This window comes from Macaca nemestrina, chromosome 2 (genome assembly GCF_043159975.1).
Source record: "Macaca nemestrina isolate mMacNem1 chromosome 2, mMacNem.hap1, whole genome shotgun sequence".
In the NCBI taxonomy this organism is placed as follows: domain Eukaryota; kingdom Metazoa; phylum Chordata; class Mammalia; order Primates; family Cercopithecidae; genus Macaca; species Macaca nemestrina.
In genome coordinates this window covers 94722922-94741762 of record NC_092126.1, presented here as the reverse complement: position 1 = coordinate 94741762, position 18841 = coordinate 94722922, and the positions used below count along the sequence as shown (strand labels likewise).

Genomic DNA, 18841 nt, shown 5'->3' with positions numbered 1-18841 from the left:
GCTTATTGCTTTACAAAGTAGAAATGTACCTTGAGTGCAACAAGTTTATCTTTATTCCACACTGTTGGGTTTTTTAAAGGTTCTTTATTTTTCCATTTTAAACACTTCAAAACACACATGCAAAATTTTAGTATTTAAAATATTAGAAACTCCTTACCTGTTAATGTGTTTTAATAACTAGTTTGCCTTTTCTGAACATATTACATTCCTGCTGTACCTATTTTGTAGCAAGTATGCCTATCTTATTTGCATATTTGTAACAAAGTATGCAAAGAGATAAAGATATGTGACCTATTTATATTCAAAACTGACTAGAAAACTCTACAAGTCACAGGAATTCTGTAACAGATATGTATTTAAAACTTTTTCTAACAAAGATTTTTAAAAATTGCTTTTTACTGTGCTTTTAATGATTCCTAGCACTCACACCTCCTTACTTGCTTTCCAAACTGTTTATACTGTCCCCAATAACACTCAGTGGAAAGCTGTCATTCCTGGCTAAATCCTTACTTAGGGTGGATGCTATGCCTCCGTGAGACAGGGTCAGGGGGTCAAAATCGATTTTGGAGGCCACCTGGAGAGTCCAGGCCATGAACTGACTCGAAAAATTTATATCAGAGCCAGAATGGTCCACCTCCCAGGGTCAGATCTGGCCTGACACTCCAACCGCAGGCTGGGGCATGCTAGACCGAGCTCAGAGAGAGGCCAGGGTTGTTGACCCTGCCAGCTGACCTCTTCAAACTTCAGGAGAATTTTTTTGGCAGTTACCACGGTGACTGGGTACTCTAAAAGCTTATCCTTCTTACTGAATGGAGGGAAAAAAATTAGGAAAAAAATATGTTAAAACCTACCTTGCAGAGATGCCTATCATGGTTAAAGTAAAAAAAAAAAAAAAAAGATGGGGAGTGGAGAAGGGAAGGGAGGTTATGGCCTAAATTGTCTATGCCTTTGGTATTAATCACTACTGCTTTCCAAAAAAGAAAAAAAAATTAGAATTTACAAGTCTTTCAAACTGCAAAACTTGACATTTGGAGCAGATACTACTTTTTTTGTTTCTTTTTTCTTCTCTTTTTTGGTCAATAGCTGGCAACAATGTGAACAATGCATTAAAGTACTCTTTAAAACAATGCAATTTACTTGGAAATTCTAATATCTCCACTTTTCTTTGAGAATAATCAACTTTGAAATAAGATTCATCATAAATGTTAGTCTATTAGAGAAAAGATGCTGTAAATAATCATTTTGCCTCAAAATCATGCTCAATATTTTTTTTTTCCTGAAAGAAAAGTGCCCAATTTTGCTTGACTTGAAATAATTAAATTAGGAGAAAAGCAAGAGTCTATTAGTATATATTTTATCTTTTACCAAATGACTTAATAAAAATAATGTATACATTAAAAACAACAAACAAAAATACTCTATGTATAATAAGAGAACACCAGGAAGAAAAAAATACCACGTGTACTTTATTTTAGAGTAATGAACATTAAAGCTAAAAAAGCCATAGAATATTCTTCTATGTTAATACCAAATGTTGTCTTGTCCTAAAGTCTCACAACAATAGAAATACTTGCAGATAAAAATTTTAATTCCCCATGGGGTAAATTTATGCACATTATAAAACTATTAGTTGATTTTTGTTGATAGGTTGTAATACAAAATGCTTTCAAATGGCTCCTATATGTGGCTTGAAATTAGATGAGAATCATAATAATTTAGAAGTATGATATACTTGAGTCATAATAATACTTGCTTTTAAAAATATCTGAGTACTACACAATGACTTTTTGTAAAATGAAATCATTGACTTTTATTGTTATTGCTCTATACCTCTTACTTCATTTTCTCATCTACTACTTACATGATCCAGGTCCTAGAAGTCTTGAAAGGACCTCCTCTACCATTTGGGTGCTGGCTCTGTGTGTGTCTGTGGGTGTGTGTATGTATAAATAATAAAGCATGGGTGAGGGGAGGGTGGATTTGCATTTTAGAAAGGAGTGGCTATATGAAAAAACAATGTCTTTGATTCAAATATCATTTTTCATATAATATAGTAATTGATGCTTCAAAAGTGAATACTAAAATTTCAGAGGAATGTTTTAACCTAATCTTAAATGTTCATTTTGCTATGACCTATTTTGACTGTTTTGTAATAATCATTAAGTTCCTACAATGGAATGAACATAAAACCAAGTATTTATTAACTAATCTTAATTTGTTGTTTTTTTTTTTTTTGAGATGGAGTCTTGCTCTGTCACCCAGGCTGGAGTGCAGTGGTCAGATCTCAGCTCACTGCAAGCTCCGCCTCCCGGGTTTACGCCATTCTCCTGCCTCAGCCTCCCGAGTAGCTGGGACTACAGGCGCCCGCCACCTCGCCCGGCTAGTTTTTTGTGTTTTTTAGTAGAGGCGGGGTTTCACCGTGTTAGCCAGGATGGTCTCGATCTCCTGACCTCGTGATCCGCCCGTCTCGGCCTCCCAAAGTGCTGGGATTACAGGCTTGAGCCACCGCGCCCGGCCACTAATTAATCTTAATTTTTAAAAGCAATATGTAATTCAGGAATCATTTCCTTTCTCCTCTTGTGCTCCAAACAGCCACTGAAAGGCAAGGTCAGAGACATAGTTTGAGATGATCTTGCCATGCGATCCAATTACACTTTGCTAAAACACAGTTCTTTCAATTAGATAGTGCGGTTCTTGACATTTTGAAGTGGACAACCAGGTTGGTGAGTCACTTAAACTGTGGTGCCAGCTCACTGTCTATGATGAACTCGAACTGTCCTTCCCAGCTGGGAACTCTTGGCAAGCTTCCTTAAAGACCCAGTGGCTGGCAAAGCATGAGGAACTATCACACAGAGAATGAGGTCCTCCTTGGGTTTTGAAAACCGATGATAGAAGTCTTAGAATGATGCAAGCCAGGTCACAATCTCCTAAACCACGAGCCTTATCTTGAATGAAACATTATTTCTAAGTTGGATCTGAAAAGGAAAAAAAGTTAAAGTATAAGGCAATGGTTCATTTGTACAAAAGAAAACAATGTCAAGTCTCTTAGCTTGGTTTCCTCCAGTCCAGTTCAGAATCTCTCCCAGAGAAGAACAAAAATCATTTTTTCAGTCTTTTGCATACATTTTTACTAAAAGGACTATGAAATAAGTATTTTATTCAGAAATTTATGGATCTGGCTCTTCTCTTAGGTTGAAAATTCACAAATATGTTACAAAAGTACAGAATGTGGGGGCTGAAGAATCTAAGAGATTGTCTAGTCTCATGTTTTTACTTTACATATGCAAATTCTGAAGGCCAGAAGCATGAACTGCCTTACACACAAAATACTCGTTAGATGCCTGAACTAGAACCTAGATCCTGGCTGGCATTTCTAACCTAGTATCTTCTCTACTATAATATGTAGTCTTTTCACTAGGGTAGAGAATATTAAAAGCCCATACTAGTAGACATATTCAAAGCCTTTAAGACAGAGTCATTCTGGGGCAAGGATATAAAATGATTGCAAATGATTCAAATTTCACTTCCAGGAAACAACTTTAGGTACCACATAAGCAGAAATGTGCTATTGGAAACTTCAAATTTCTCAGGAACTTATGTCTTATGGTAACAAGGGCATGTTGTTAATATTATTTCTCCAGCTAATTGTTTTTATTGATCTGTTGTGGTTAATAAGCACTGACTAGTTTCTGTAGGTATGGAGTCCCCATTCTACCAGGTTTGTAATTAAGTAACAAGAAGTGGGGCTTTGGTGTTGGTCTGTCTCTGCTACCAGTATTATGAAAAAGTCTATCCAAATAACCATGAGCTACGTAAGATAGGAGGGCTGCCAGTCCAGGAAGGCTTGATCTAGTTTTTCTTTAACATTACTCTAATTTACTTCAGGTTTAACTTATATCTATTAGGATCAATGGATCTTAAAAATGAAGTTAAAAAAAAAAGACGGTATAAAAATGTGCAATTAATTGCTGATACCCCAAACTGTGACTTGTCTACTGCATTCAGTTGTAATGGTACTTTTTTTTTTCTTTTTTTTTTTTTTTAGTCACTGTCTAGCTCTGTTGCCCAGGCTGGAGTGTAGTGGTGTGATTTTGGCTCGCTGCAGCCTCTGCTTCCTGGGTTCAAGCAATTCTCCTCACTCAGCCTCCCAAGTAGCTAGGATTACAGGTGCATGCCACCATGCCCAACTAATTTTTGTATTTGTAGTAGAGACGAGGTTTCTCCATGTTGGTCAGGCTGGTCTTAAACTCTTGTCCTCAGGTGATCCACCTGCCTTGGCCTCCCAAAGTGTTGGGATTACAGGTGATCCACCACACCCGGCCTTGTAATAGTACTCTCTATTAGTGTATTTCTAGTGCTGTCTCAAAGTTCCCTTTCTAACTTCTCATGGCATTTCGAAAAAATCGTGATTTAATTCTGAAAATTTACTGGGGGACTCCAAAAGAGAAAAGGGTAAGGAATGAGAATTTGAGAAGAGAAGGAAAAGTACTAGGTATGCTGAGGGGCCAATCAGTGGCTCTCTAGGGAAGGAGGGGGGTGTTTAACAAGATAGTTATAAGTGATTCAGAGGTGAAGGCAAGAGTAGTCAGGTAGTCCTTAACTCCCATCTAGAATTTCAAAGAAATGCCGTTTCCTTTCCATAGATTCAAGAGGGTATTTATTAGTTAAGGGAGGCATATTTTGGTACTAATCACATGTTAAATTTTGGGAGCAGGGAATAAGAAACTCCTCTGAGGGTGAGTCTGAATAGCATTTGCTGGGCAACCTTCACTCAAAATGTGCAGATGAGGCACAGCTACCTAGGCTGTACATTCACATGTATTTTTCCATTTCTCAAAATATTTTAGTTGTCTTGCCTTAGCCCAATAGACGACTTCCCCACCCAAAGGAAAAAGAGGTGTTAAGGAAAGCTTCTTGGTAGAAGGGAACTTTCAGATATACAAATCTTTTTTTCTTTTTCTTTTTGTTTAGACCGAGTCTCACTCTGTAGCCCAGGCTAGAGTGCAGTGGTGCGATCTCGGCTCACTGCAACTCCACCTCCCGGGTTCAAGCGATTCTCCTGCCTCAGCCTCCTGAGTAGCTCGGACTACAGGCATGCACCACCACACCCAGCTGATTTTTGTATTTTTAGTAGAGATGGGGTTTCACCATGTTGGCCAGGCTGGTCTCGAACTCCTGACCTTAAGTGATCCACCTGCCTTGGCCTCCCAGAGTGCTGGGATTATAGGCGTGAGCCACTGAGCCCGGCCTATTTTTCTTTTTAGAATCAAGGTTTGAGAAGTCGGTGAGCTGAGCAGAAAAGAAAATGAGGAATTATGAGATTAAAGTATGAGAACTTTCCCCTAGGTTTGTACTTGAGCTCCACCCCAGGACCAGGAAGGCTGTACTTCAGGAGCAACGCTAATTAAGGGAAGAGCTCTGGTCTTATCCACTTCTTGGCCCACCTTAAAACTTTCCCAGAGCTGTTCCTGCAGTGTTCCATTCTAGACACTCTCCACAGGACTATTGTGAGAAGGGCACAGCCTCCGGCAACCTGACCAGCATCTACTTGCTGCCAAAGCACTGCCACTGGAAAGGAGGCCCACCCTTTTGGCATCCTTCATAGGCCCCTTAGGAAATTGTTAAAGACAGAAACTTTGAAATTGAATTTTAATGATTGTCAGGAAATAAGGGTGAGGTACGGCAGCTGCTCTGGAGCAGCTGTCCCAGCTGCCCTAACCAAGGGACAGGCCTGCTTTTTGGCCACCATCTTCCCCTACCCCCGATGAGAGGAAGGGAAGAGGTTGGACCAAAAGGTAAAGGTTTCAACTTTGAGGGCGCTGATTCAGGACCCATATCCACAAACAGAAAACTAAAAAGCAAACAAACAAAACAAAGCAAAAGACTTACAACTTCAGAGTCTCAGTTCCAGGCTGCCCAAGTGAATTGTAGGTCCAAGACATTAACTTTTGTAAAGGATAAGGGGGTGGCTGGGCAGAATATGGAGGACCCCCTACTTCTTATACATAATCGCTCACCAGGGAAAGCACAGCCACAAAGAGGGCTGTGAAGGGCCCCAGGGAGAATGGGAGAGCTTGTAGAAAGAACCAGTTTCTCTTCTGGATCCAAATGGTCTGTGCTTTGGGGTGACTGCAGTTGGATTAATGCTCTGTTTCCTTCTGTCTGCCTGGGCTGTGTCTAAATGAAAAGCAGACCATAGCATAATGCTGTCCCATCACCACTTTTCTAATCCCAAAACTCAAGTGCCTGAGAGTGAAACTTCACAAAAAAGTTATTGCCAGCAACAAATTCAGGCTGACATATTGTCAATAATCACACCTTCGACATGCTGGATGACTTTCAGGCAATAAATAAGCAGGTGCAAGAAGAGCTGCTGGCTGGGTGGGCAAGGTGCAGGCCACAGCCTAGGCTGCAGTTTTCCCAATGTGTCCCCCCACAACAAGGGAATGCCTTCAGTGTGAGGACTGCAGGGCGCCTGCTTGCTTGCTCTAGCTCTTGCTCCCTTTCTTCCTGTCACTCACATAAACTGCACAGAGGAGCTTCTCTCTTCCCTCTCCTCCAGTTAACCCTTCTGGGTTTGTGTTTCTATGGTCTCAAGCACCCTTGATTTACAGTCACATTACCCAGGTTTGCTTTTGATTGAAATCCTGGGCCCCTGGAATGTATTAGACATCTAGTTACTTCCATATACCTGTACATTTTCTGTGACAGATAAAGAATTAACAATATAAAAAATAACATTTTTACCTGTGAATGCATTTGAAAAATGAATGCATATTATATCAGTTAAGAACTTAAGACACATCTGAAAGACATCTTTCAAGGTGTTTGCAGGTTAGTGCTTCTATAATCAACCACATCTCTCTGTCCTCCAGCACACACACAGTCACAAGAGTGCTTTTTGATTTGTCTTTCCTGTTTTAGACTCACTTCGTGCTTTAAATTTAGGAGCAATTTTAAACACATACATGGATCCAAATATGCATTTATTATATAAGATATGATTTCTTGCCTAGTTTACAAATCCAGTTACCCGATCGTAACACTTCAAATTATATTATTAGTCACAGCCCTCCTAGGAGGTTGATTTAACTACAGAAGTTTGGGTTCAAAATTTAATTCACACTTCCATTTCCTCTAACTTGAATTTTGACTTCTGCATTTAAATACAACACAGCACTTGAATTAAGGGTCTTCTTGTTACAGTGGAGGCTTTTCAAATTTCTCTAAACTCTATAGATGAACTGCATTGTCACATAATCGATAGGAAAATCTCAGCTGTCACAGATCCTAAGCAACCCTCTGCCACAGAAATAACACGATCTGGCATTTCTGAGTTTGAAAATGTGCTGTTTGGATGACATGAGACCAGAACTACCCAGACGGCTTTAAATATTGTGGTCTCTAAGAACTGCTGAGGACTGACCTGCTGAGAATGACTGAAATACTTCCAATAGGCTTTTCTCCTGGTTAGAGACCAAGTGTTGCCTTTTTTTTTCTTCCATAAATAAGTAATGCAAGAGCCAGCGTATTGGTATCTGAGATTTAAAGCTATTTCTAGGCTCAACTAAGTTTGCTGCCATACAGTTTATATCAGAATTTCAAATTAAGTGTTTCCTTCCCCAAACCAATAAGCAATTCAGGCTTGGATTTTAGAGTCTAAATCTGAAACTAAACACCTGTCCTTTGAAGACTTAGATCATTTCTATCAACATGAGCAGGGTTTCTGCAGTAGATAAATCCTTCAGCTCAAAAGAAACTGAATGGCATCTCATCATAAATAACATGAAACCATAAAACTATAGCAAACCATTTATCTGCCTCAATGCCACTGTTTCTTGCTGAACTCTCAGTATTGTCTCTACAATCTGCCACACACAAATGTCACTATATCACATGAGAGCATGAGGAAGTTGTATCCATATCTGTATCCTCTCCACTTTTATCTATAATACACTACTCTGCTACTCTTAAACTAATGACTTGTTTCACTGAGGGTATTTTTTAAGGTGTTACTGGGTGGCCCTACCCTAAAATCTACCCCACTTAGTGGATTAGATTATGTAATAAATACCTTAATTTATTTCAGAAGAACCCTGCTAAAAATGCTTATGACCTTGTCATACTATGAATCATGTACACACCAAATGTAAAAATATTCTCTGATTTATCAATTTGCTCTGTCAGAGAGTTTATGTGTTAAATATTACAGTTAGTTACATTACTTTGCCTGCATGGGCCCATTTATACAAAGAAATGCCTAGAGGGGAATCAGATGATAGCAACCTAAGTGACACAGATTCAGTTTATAACTTCAAAGTATGGATAGGTAAAACTTTTTTTTTTTTTTTTTTTTTTTTTTTTTGAGACGGAGTTTCGCTTTTTCGCCCAGGCTATAGTGCAGTGGTGTGATCTTGGCTCACTGCAACCTCTGCCTTCTGCTTTCAAGTGATTCTCTTGCCTCAGCCTTCCGAGTCGCTGGGATTACAGGCGCCCACCAACACACTCGGCTAATTTTTGTATTTTTCAGTAGAGACGGGGTTTCACCACATTGGCCAGGCTGGTCTTGAACTCCTGACCTCGTGATCCACCCGCTTTGGCCTCCCAAAGTGCTGGGATTACAAGCTTGAGCCACTGCGCTCGGCCTGTGTAAAACTTTTCTAAAACTAAAGCTGTTGGAGGCTGCATCTACTAAATCCACCATCAGTAGGATCTTTGGGCTGAATCAAGAAATACCACCTCTAGTTCAGTCGTCATCAGGGAACCACTGCATCAGGCCAGGCATTTTGCTTTTATTCAATTCTAGAAGAAAATGGGACAACTTGGACTAATATAAAAAGCCAATATTTCAAATTGGCTTCATTTCTCAAGATCTTAGAAGCTCCCAACACACTGAGGCTATTTTTTGGCAACCTTGTTCTAGCTCCAAACTCCCCTGTTTACACACGAGAGTTTATCCATTATCATAGCCCACAGGCTTCTCCATAACTGTAAGTTGACATTTGGAAATTATGGCATGCCAAAGAGCCCCAAACCTATCCAGAAACCAAGTTATTTATTTCTAAAGCAGCTGTCATTTGTGGAGGTGGAAGAGAGGAGGTAAGAACTAGGCACATAATATCCAGGCTGGGAGTGGCTGACCTCTGATTATCCATTAAGGAGAGATGACTGATGAAAACACGTTTACTTCTTGGATGCTTGATCAGTGTGTGAATTTGCCTCATTTACAATTAAGGGAAATGATTAAACCTCAGCCCAGTCTTACACACTGCAGAGTTGTATTTAATTTTTGTAAATGTGCTGTATTAAGCTAGCTTGTCCTCGATTTCCAAGATATAAATCACATAAGGTCAATACTGCAAGTTCAATGATTTGCCTGCATTCTTAATCACGTAGCACAGAGACATGAAGCACTGAATATAAGGGATGTACTGATAACCCCAGCATATATGGCTCTAATATTTTAGGTTCAGGCTGGGCGGGGTGGCTCACGCCTGTAATCCCAGCACTTTGGGAGGCTAAGGTGGACAGATCACGAGGTCAGCAGTCCGAGACCAGCCTAGCCACCATAGTGAAACCCCATCTCTACTAAAAATACAAAAACATTGGGCCAAGGCGTGGTGGTTTACGCCTGTAATCTCAGCATTTTGGGAGGCCGAGGCAGGTGAATTACATGAGGTCAGGAGTTCAAGACCAGCCTGGCCAACATGGTAAAACCCCTGTCTCTACTAAAAATACAAAAATTAGCTGGGCGTGGTGGCACACACCTGTAATCCCAGCTACTCAGGAGGCTGAGGCAGGAGAATTGCTTGAGCCCCGGAAATGGAGGTTGCAGTGAGCCGAGATCATGCCACTGTACTCTAGCCTGGCTGGCAGAATGAGACTCTGCCTCAAAAAAATAAAAATAAAAATACAAAATACAAAAAAAATTAGCTGAGCATGGTGGTAGGAGCCTGTAATCTCAGCTACTCAGGAGGCTAAGGCAGGCGAATCGCTTGAACTCGGGAGTTGGAGGTTGTGGTGAGCCAAGATCATGCCACTGTGCTCCAGCCTGGGCAACAGAGTGAGACTCCGCCTCAAAAAAAAACAAAACAAAAAAAAAACAAAACAAAAAAAAACAAAACAAAAAAAAACAAAACCAACGTTTATTTATTTACATACTTTATACTTGCACACACTTTCTCTCTCCTCTACCCCCAGCAGGAAATATTGCTTTCTCTGACCCTCTGCAATCTAACCTTAACACTACAGAAACCATGAGCTGGAGATGACTGCTTTCTTGCGGTACTATTTATGAAACATTCTCTCTTTTTCTTTCCCTAGGAATCTATCCCAAAGGATTGAGCAATGTGCTGTGCTGCTACTCCACTAGATCTCAGCGAAAAGGTGGGGGTTGCAAGACCATCTTAACCCTTGCAATGGTCTGGCCAGCAGCATCTGCTTTGTTATCTAGTTCCCTGAGCTCATTCTCAGCTTAATTTTAGAAACGTATCTAGGTCTACATTTATCTCTTTAAATGGCCTCCAGCATTTGTCAGTACTGTGCCACTGGCCAGGTGTGGTGGCTCACACCTGTAACCCCAGCATTTTGGGAGGCCGAGGCGGGCAAATCACCTGAGGTCAAGAGTTCAAGACCAGCCTGGCCAACATGGTAAAACCCTGTCTCTACTAAAAATACACAAAAATTAGCTGGGCATGCTGGCAGGTGCCTGTAATCCCAGCTACTTGGGAGGATGAGGCAGGAGAATCACTTGTACCCAGGAGGCAGAGGTTGCAGTGAGCCGAGACCACACCATTGTACTCCAGTCCAGGCAACAAGAGCAAAACTCCATCTCAAAAAAAAAAAAAAAAAAAAGTACTGTGCCCCAATCCTGGCACATGTGTCTCTTCTGTGTAATGTCTGTCATTACACAAAGCATTATAAAAACGTAATTTCCAACCTTGCAATATACCCTTACTACAGAAATCATTACATTAGCATAACAAGCACAAAGTTCCAAGGTAGTAATTTGGTTATAGGTCTAAAATCCTTCCAGTTCCATCAGATCTCTATGGATGTATGGTGTTACCCTTCTGCAACTACAGTCTGTGTCAGTGGATCTCTTGCATGAAGGAAGTTCTGCTGGGTGAACAGTAACAGTTTGTACTCAGGGACTCAAAGTCTGAGTTGGAACATTTCTTAAAGAATCAAGATACTTCATCTTTTTTTTTTCCTTCCTCTATCTCTTCTTGACCACCAAGGAAACATGTCTTGAAAGGTATTTTTCCACAGGTGTTTCATTAGACAAGTGCAGATATCAGGACTTATCTCATAGGCAATACAAGCACTTTTTGGTCTTTCGGCTGGGGGATGGATTCTGGGAAATTTGACTTCTATCTATGCTGCCGTTTGTGGAGGTGCAGATTAGCTGCAACTCTGCTGAGAAAGGATTGGTGGTGGTGGTAGGGGTCAGTAAGGTTGAGTTGTATTCAAATGTTAATTTACACCTGAAAAGACAAAATGTAGTCACCCACTTGGGGGTGACTTGAGTTTCTGTTGAATACCAGCCATGAGTGCTTCCTTGTGAAAGATGAAAGTTGAAATTGAGGGGGCAAGTAGTCTAAAAGTTATGGGAACAGGAAGAGAAGGAGCAGTCTTGATGAGTAAAACAAAATGTATTTAGCCATCAGTTGTAAATCTATTTTCAACTTTTCCTTCTTAGTAAAGTTTTAAGATCTAACGGAAGATGGTAATTTCCACTTTACTAAGTATTTGGAGATTGTCTATGGAATCCAAAAGTATTGGTGTGAAATAAGAATGAAGAATTAGCCTCACTTTTCTACCATTTGGATGGGTTTTCTTGTTTCACATAGTCTGTTTAACAACTGCTATCCACCTTGCTTAATGGAATCCCTAAGTACCCCGGGAGTAACTAAGGAAAAAAAAAAAAACCTTCTACATTCCAACACTGCCTTTAACCTCAAACGATAGTAAAGGGTTCATTCAGACCCCAGGACCACACTGAGGCATTAATTAGGCTGATGAAATCCATCGAAATGTATGGATTCAGCATAATCAAGTTTCTACCACAGACTATCGTTAAGGAATACGTGAGCAGCTGGGAGAATAGAAAGTACTGTTAGAGTTAAGTCATGCATGTAATTGAGTATATTTAACATAACCATTTTAATGATCAGTGATTAAAAGTGCATCTTACTTAAACGGTATATCCTCTGCAATTTGTTCATATCAACTCGATAATGTTCTCAAGAGGAAAATGTAGGGATACAAATTTCTAAACAAGATCTTGTTTGAGTTTGGGGGAAAAAAGCAGGAAAGTGAACTAGAAAGAAAAATGTGGCTTTTGCATGCAGACAGCTACACGAGTGTGATATAAATTAATCACTGTTGTGGACACCTTCTGTGCTCAGTTCATACAAAGTATTAGGAATATATAATAAGTGATTTTGTTATTCCTCAAAAAGAATATATTTTTCCTTAAAGATGCTTTCTCTGTTTGACTTTTTTTTTTTTTTTTTTTTTTTTTTTTTAAGGGGGCAGGGGTATGCTACTCAAATCCTGTTGATTTTAAGAGCTTCCCTTAAGATCCTGGGAAGTTCATATTTCCAATTCTTCTTCCAACCTGTTGGGTTGGCTTATCTTAGTGGAACTTGCCTCTGTGAAGATAACAGTAGGAAGAAGAGCAGGCACCACACGGAGAAAGATGCACCCACATATGACGGACCAAGAGCGCGAACAGTTCAGAAACCCGCAAAGGGGAAATTTGCTATTCAAATCAGCGAGGGGCCTGAACCAAAAGCCCACGCGTTTAGAGGCAGACTCTGCTCTCCTCTATTCACTCGGACCTGGACAGTTAAATGGAGTCATTGTGGAGCCATGCACAAGCCAACCCCACTCCTTTTGTTGCATTTTTTCAACTTTTGTGCTCAAAACAGGGAAATCACCGATTACTTTGCCCAGGAAAGAATTGAAGGAGAGAGGTGGATCTAGATCTACAACTAGAAGTGTGTAAATCATACAACACGTACACATCTATGCGGGCACTACTAAAAGTGAGGGTTTAGAAGGGATGCCCAACTCCCAAAAGTTGCTTCACAGGGCTCTTTTTATCTCCCTTCACCCCTGCCCCCACTCGTATAGAAAAACAAATCTATTCTCCCGCTCAAAATAGGGTTAAAGAGTGGCACATCTTGAATGTCTGGGAGTTGCACCGAAACTTTTACAAACCTGCGAGAGAAAGGAAGCCACAAGCACATAAAAGTATGTTGGCACATACTATTCTGCTTGCTGCAAACAAAACAAAAATGTTTTAAGGGAAAATTCATTTGATGCCTTTCTTTTCACCCAAAAGCATGTCTTCTTTGGTTTGGAGGGACAGCTCTTGGGAAGTCGGGTCTCTCAAGGAGCACTCCCACCCCCAACGTATAGTCTATAAATATAGTGGAAGAGCCATGCCAGGGGCAGTAAGTGCAAGAGAATCTGGAGTCTTGAAAGCATCTTTTTCTTCTGGCTATGGTGGCACTTAAATGATAATGCAGGCAATGGAGCTGGGAGATTTATATCTTTTGGAAAGTAGGGCGAGCCAGATGGTAATAGCGTCATTAACACACAAACTTGGGATGTGCAAGTGAAGCTTGAAATTGGGAAAGAGATCAGGAGAACAAAGGGGGCTGCTGTTGAAAGGCTACCCTCTTCTGCCGGCCAAAGCTAAGAGCCCCTTGGTACTGGGGTCTGCTCCTGCCCAGAACTGGATAATAAACGACAGCTTTCCCCCTTCCCTGTTGTGACTTAGAAAGCACCAAGAAAACTTTTGCAATAGGCAAATTCGGCACTTATTTATGGGTAACCCTTTGTAGTCTGAAGTGGCAGGAATGGGCCTTTAATCCAACTGCACTTCCACCCCCACCCCCTACCCCAGTTTGATAAGCCCTGGCAATTGTTGACATTTATTTTATAAAATCAAAGTGCCGCTTGTTGTATGTTTCAGACAAAAGTTCATTTCCCTCCCCTTACGTAAATACTCTAAGTAAATATTAAAGGCTGAACAGCACTACATTTTCATTTTGGTGACGGGGGTTGGTGTGAAGGTGTTGAAGGGGGTTAAACTCTAGTTTTACTTTGTAAAGCTTTAACCTTTAAGTTAACTCCCACTGAATAGGTATAATTCAGAGAGAACAGAGAAGGCATTAAGACAAGATTAACAATGGCATCACTAATAATAATGCAAGTTTTTAATAAACACCCATGCACACCTCTATAAACAGACAAGGAGGTGTGAAACTAAAGAAAACGAAATAAATAACATTGTTCTCCTTTTAATAAACACAATGTATGTATGTAGGTACATACAAACACATCCATACATATATACACATATGTATATGGTTTCTAGGAAGACAGTAAAGGTAACTAACGGTCATTAAGTATTGACTGGCTTGAGTGATGCCTGTTAGCGACTAAAAGTTGACGAGGTCTAAACTAAAATCGAACGTTTTTCTTTTTATTCTTTAAAAAAAAAATACTAGAGCTCTTTAAAAGCCTGGAGGACTTACCCTCAGGGATTATTCAGAGAAAAACTGAGACTGGCCGTTCGTCACAGGCAATTGTAAAGGGTTTCAAAGAGCCGATCAAACGATCGCCAGAGTAATCTACATTCAAGTCCGGATGATGGTGTTACGGCACACACCTGCGGGGTGTTTGCTGTCCGTGCCCCTCGCCGAGCTACAAATCATCATTAAAGCGAGCTGCTTAAGCTTCTTCCCAGCTTCTAGACAAGAGTTACTTGGGACAGTTCACTTTGATATTGCTACAGCTCGCAATTGACAAGCAAGCTATTTTGGAGCCCAAGCCAGAGCCCACATCCTAATGCGCTTCGCGAAGTAAGCAGGATGGTGGGGGCAGGGAGCGGTGAGCAATTGTAAAGGTCTGTCTCTTTCGCCAATTTCCAGAGCAGAATTACCGCAAAAATGTGTAGGAAACCAGGTTAAATCAGCTGAAACCCGCCTTGAGTTTCTAGTGAGGGCCCTCCCAAAACTTCTTTACTACAACTTTTAACCGACCCGTACTGTGGACATAATCTCACCACCTCAGTTTCCCTCCTTCCCTCTCTTAAGTACCCACTCGGGTCAGCACCTTCCCTCGAGTTCGAGATTACATATTTCTTCATCAGGTCTGGTATCTAGTTTGAAACTTTCACTTTTGGTTCGTTCGTTTGCGATTTTTTTCTCCCTTTTTATGCAGACTGTGCCCTCACTGCTCTCACTGCCCTCACCTTGAGGGGGAAAATAATCCGGAGTTGGGTAAAAAAGAAAGGGACTTGAGGGTCTCTGACAGCTGGAGGCGGGGAAAGGCGGGAGTCGATGTGGGTTTCTGTCTGCGTCTGCCTGAGTGCCCGCAAGCCCTCGGCAATCCGCGTGCGACCCACTGGCGGGGGCGGGGTGGGGGAATTAACCGGCTACCGGTGCTGCCAAGATCAACACTCGGAGCGAATGTATCAATAGACCAATTTTCTGCTCTTACCGCGAGCTTTTTCGTTTCAATCCAGAGTGGAGGTGTCTGCGCTGCGCAAGACGCAACAGCACAGTGGCGTCAGGAAGAAAAAAAAAAAAAAGAGGGCGCTAGATGCGGGAGGCGCAAGTATGGAAATTAACTCATTAGGAAGGGGTGTGGTTACAGCGAAGCCCCCTCCTCCATCCCGTCCTTTCTCCCTTGCTGCCACCGTCCCGGCTTGCTAAATATGAGATTACAAACAAACAAATAAAGCAGAAGCTGACTACGCAGTCCCAGATCAAACACGCTCCAGATAATTCGCTTCACTCAGCGCTGCGGCCAGATTTGCAGCTCAGCGCTGGCCCCTGACGCCTGCCGGTGGTTTCAGCGCCCCCTCCAAGCCAGCCCCTGCTTCCGCAGCTCTGAAAGGCAGGGCCCGCGGCGGCTTTTCGAAGGCACAGCACGTGGCCCTGACGCCCCGTTTGGTATACGTTTTAAAACATCAGACAAACGCTTCCACCAATATGGCAACCGTCTGAGGGCTTCTGCCGATCTCAGAGGTCCTCTCTTAAATGCTGCCTGATAGAGGATGAGGGTGGTGGTGGTCTCTTTGGGAGAAAAACAACAAACAAAACAAACTAGAAAGTAATGTCCCAGAGGCCCTGGCCAAGAGCCTTTTTCTGGGGCGCCGCACTCCGTGAGAGGTATCAGTGGTGGAGGGCTCCGAGAATACGGAGGCTGGGGCCTGGAGCGGGTCTGAGCGTTAAAGCCCCGAGTTGTGATATTATTAACCAAAGACCAGGTTACCAAGATTGAGGGCAAGGAGGTTGGAGAACCTAGGGTGCATAATTATGTGCCAAAATAAAATGTTTCAGTTGGGGGAAAGGGGCTAAAAGAACACGCAAAACCTCTCAACGCCGCCCCCCAACCCCCGCCCCAACTGCCCTGCCCCTAGGTCCTCAAAGCCTGCCTCTGTGTAGGCTGAGGGAAAAAATGGCACTTTCATGGTTTTCCTTCCTGCGTGGCTCGTCTCCCTGTCTCTGCTCCCTGCCTGGCGCTCTCCCAGCTGCGGGCCCCTTGGAGGAAGGCTGCCCAGTCCCCTCGTCTCCCGCTGCCTGCAGGCCACCGAGTCTCAAAGCACGCATTGTCCAGCGGGGGCGGGGAGGCCAGCAGACCCATGGAGAAGAATAACACTGCGCCCAACTCCTGTTAGGGAAAGTTTCCCAAATCCACTCCTTGTGGCAACATACTACTTTAAAAGATGGGGGTGGGGGGTAGGGGCGGGGGGATACGTTTTGAAAATCTGCTGCTTTCTCCAATTCTTCACTCTCTCCCCGTCACTTTTTAGGTCCTGGGAAAGAGAGAGAGTGGACTGGGAAGAAACTGGAAGGTGGCATGGAGGGCCGAAACTGTGAACCTGACTCTAGAGCAGTCAATGCGATGGTTTTTAAATGCAGGTGGGAAGAGAGAAGGGGGGATGTCTTCTCCCAGGTCTGGTTGGGAGACAGCTGCATGGCCCGGTGCGCTGGGGGTGGCAGGAAGACTGGGCCACGAGGGCGCGTGTGCAGGCAAAGCATTTTGCACCTCCTGTTTATCTTAGAAACGTGGCGGAGGGGGGTGGGTGGGGAGCGATTGTTCTGCTTCCCGACAGGCAGAAGAAGTTGAATAAAATGGAGAGGCGGGCACACGCAAAAACAAAAACTGCTGCAGGCTCAGAGTCTTTCTCCTTGACCCGAATTCCAAATGGTGGGGGCTCTTCATTTGCAAAGGACTCCGATGTCTGCAGACCCCAGAGACAGCGGTCCTCCAGTGACGGCAAAAGCCGCGATAGAGACCGTTAGAATTGGGGCTTTTGGGGCAAATGTAATTAATCTTTCATTCGAGCAGCGGGGACCCATTCCTTCTAAGCGTTGTCGTCTGCATTGTAGTTCTCTGAGTTTCGTGTGCTCTTCCAGGCGTTTGCAAAATAATGGCTCAGGTCCCTTACAAAACTCTGCCTGAAACAAGTATATTCCAAGACAGTGCGATAGCGAATCCGTTTTAAAAATCAAATCAAAACAAAGTAAACGGCCCCCCCCCCCCAAAAGTCCCAGGCCCGTGCTCTTGGTGTCCAATCACCAAAATGAGGGAAGGGGAGAATAAGTGGTTGTGGTTATTTGGGAGTCGCGCTAATTTGGTGTGTGGACTTAATGCCTTAACGCTAAATCGGCAATATAAAGGGCTGAAGAGCAAGCCCGATAAAAGCTCTAATTACTACTGGAAACTTTAGGTGGTTGCTAGGATCTGCGGACCACCACCACCACCACCACAAAAAAAAAAAAAAAAAAAAGCCCTCCAATGGAGTGTTTGGACTGCGTATATGGGGGTTGGGGGTAGAGCTTGTAGAGGCTAATAGTACCCACATCTGCTGGAACTTCCATATCTAAGCTGTTCATTTACGGGAGCCAACTTATGAAATCTCCACAATTAGATCTTCATTGTTCTTCCTCCACAACACTGTCTAGAAAGAAAAGGTCTTCTCGGTCGGGGCCAATCCAACGAAGCGTTTGACGTTATTAAATAATAAAGCGATTGTGATTTACATTGTTGTTCAGAAAAAAAGGCCAATTATCCACTGTTATGTTGCCATAAAGATCATATTAACTCGAATTAGTAATCAAACAATATGCGAGCGTTTAAAAAAGTACAGCCGAACTGGGTGACAGCTACCGCGACGTCTTCACTTTCACCAGCATACCCGCGCCGGCAGCGGGAGCGAAAAAGGCAGACGCCGCAGACCCGAAAGGAGGGAGAGAGAAGCAAAGTGGTGATTAACGGTCTCCAGTGTTAATTATTCTCAATTAATCCCAAACAGTGCAAACCTTCCCTAGTTCCCTGCAAGTTCCCTGGTTCCGATGCTCTTGAGAATCCTGCCTGTCTGGGAGGGGTTTATAAGAACTCCGGAAGAGGCAATTTCCACGCAAGTGTACCTGTGAGCAAAGGAGGTAGGGGTGCAAGTGTGTGTACTCCTGTTGTGTGTAGTGTGTGAGTGTGAGGTTCACTACCTTTCTCAGAGCCTGGGGTGCAACCCGAAGTAGATGCCGTGGTGGGCAAGGCCCGCAGCATCTTCACGACCCTAGTGAATCTTGCGTCTTCTCTACTCAAATCACCCTCTCTCGTCCTCTGTTATTAGGTTTATAATTCGTTGCCCACTTAAATTTGTGCAGCCAACCAAGGAAATCTAAATAGGTTTGAGTCGCCCCATGGGTACAGAATGGAGGCTTTAATAAGAAAGATTAATTGTGGGTGTGTACCGGCCGGAAGACGCGTTAGCTATCAAGTGGCGGCTGGCTGTGGGTCGAGGGGCGGGGAG

At 42.7% G+C, this 18841-nt stretch overlaps 1 long non-coding RNA gene across 1 annotated transcript; it reads right to left on the bottom strand.

The window, feature by feature from the left end:
- Positions 1-1442: 1442 nt before the first annotated feature.
- LOC139361926 (uncharacterized) lies at positions 1443-16898 on the bottom strand. Its single transcript, XR_011619924.1, has 2 exons — positions 14553-16898; positions 1443-2975 (listed from the first exon to the last, which is right to left on the bottom strand). It is a non-coding gene; the product is annotated as an uncharacterized lncRNA (long non-coding RNA).
- Positions 16899-18841: the final 1943 nt, after the last annotated feature.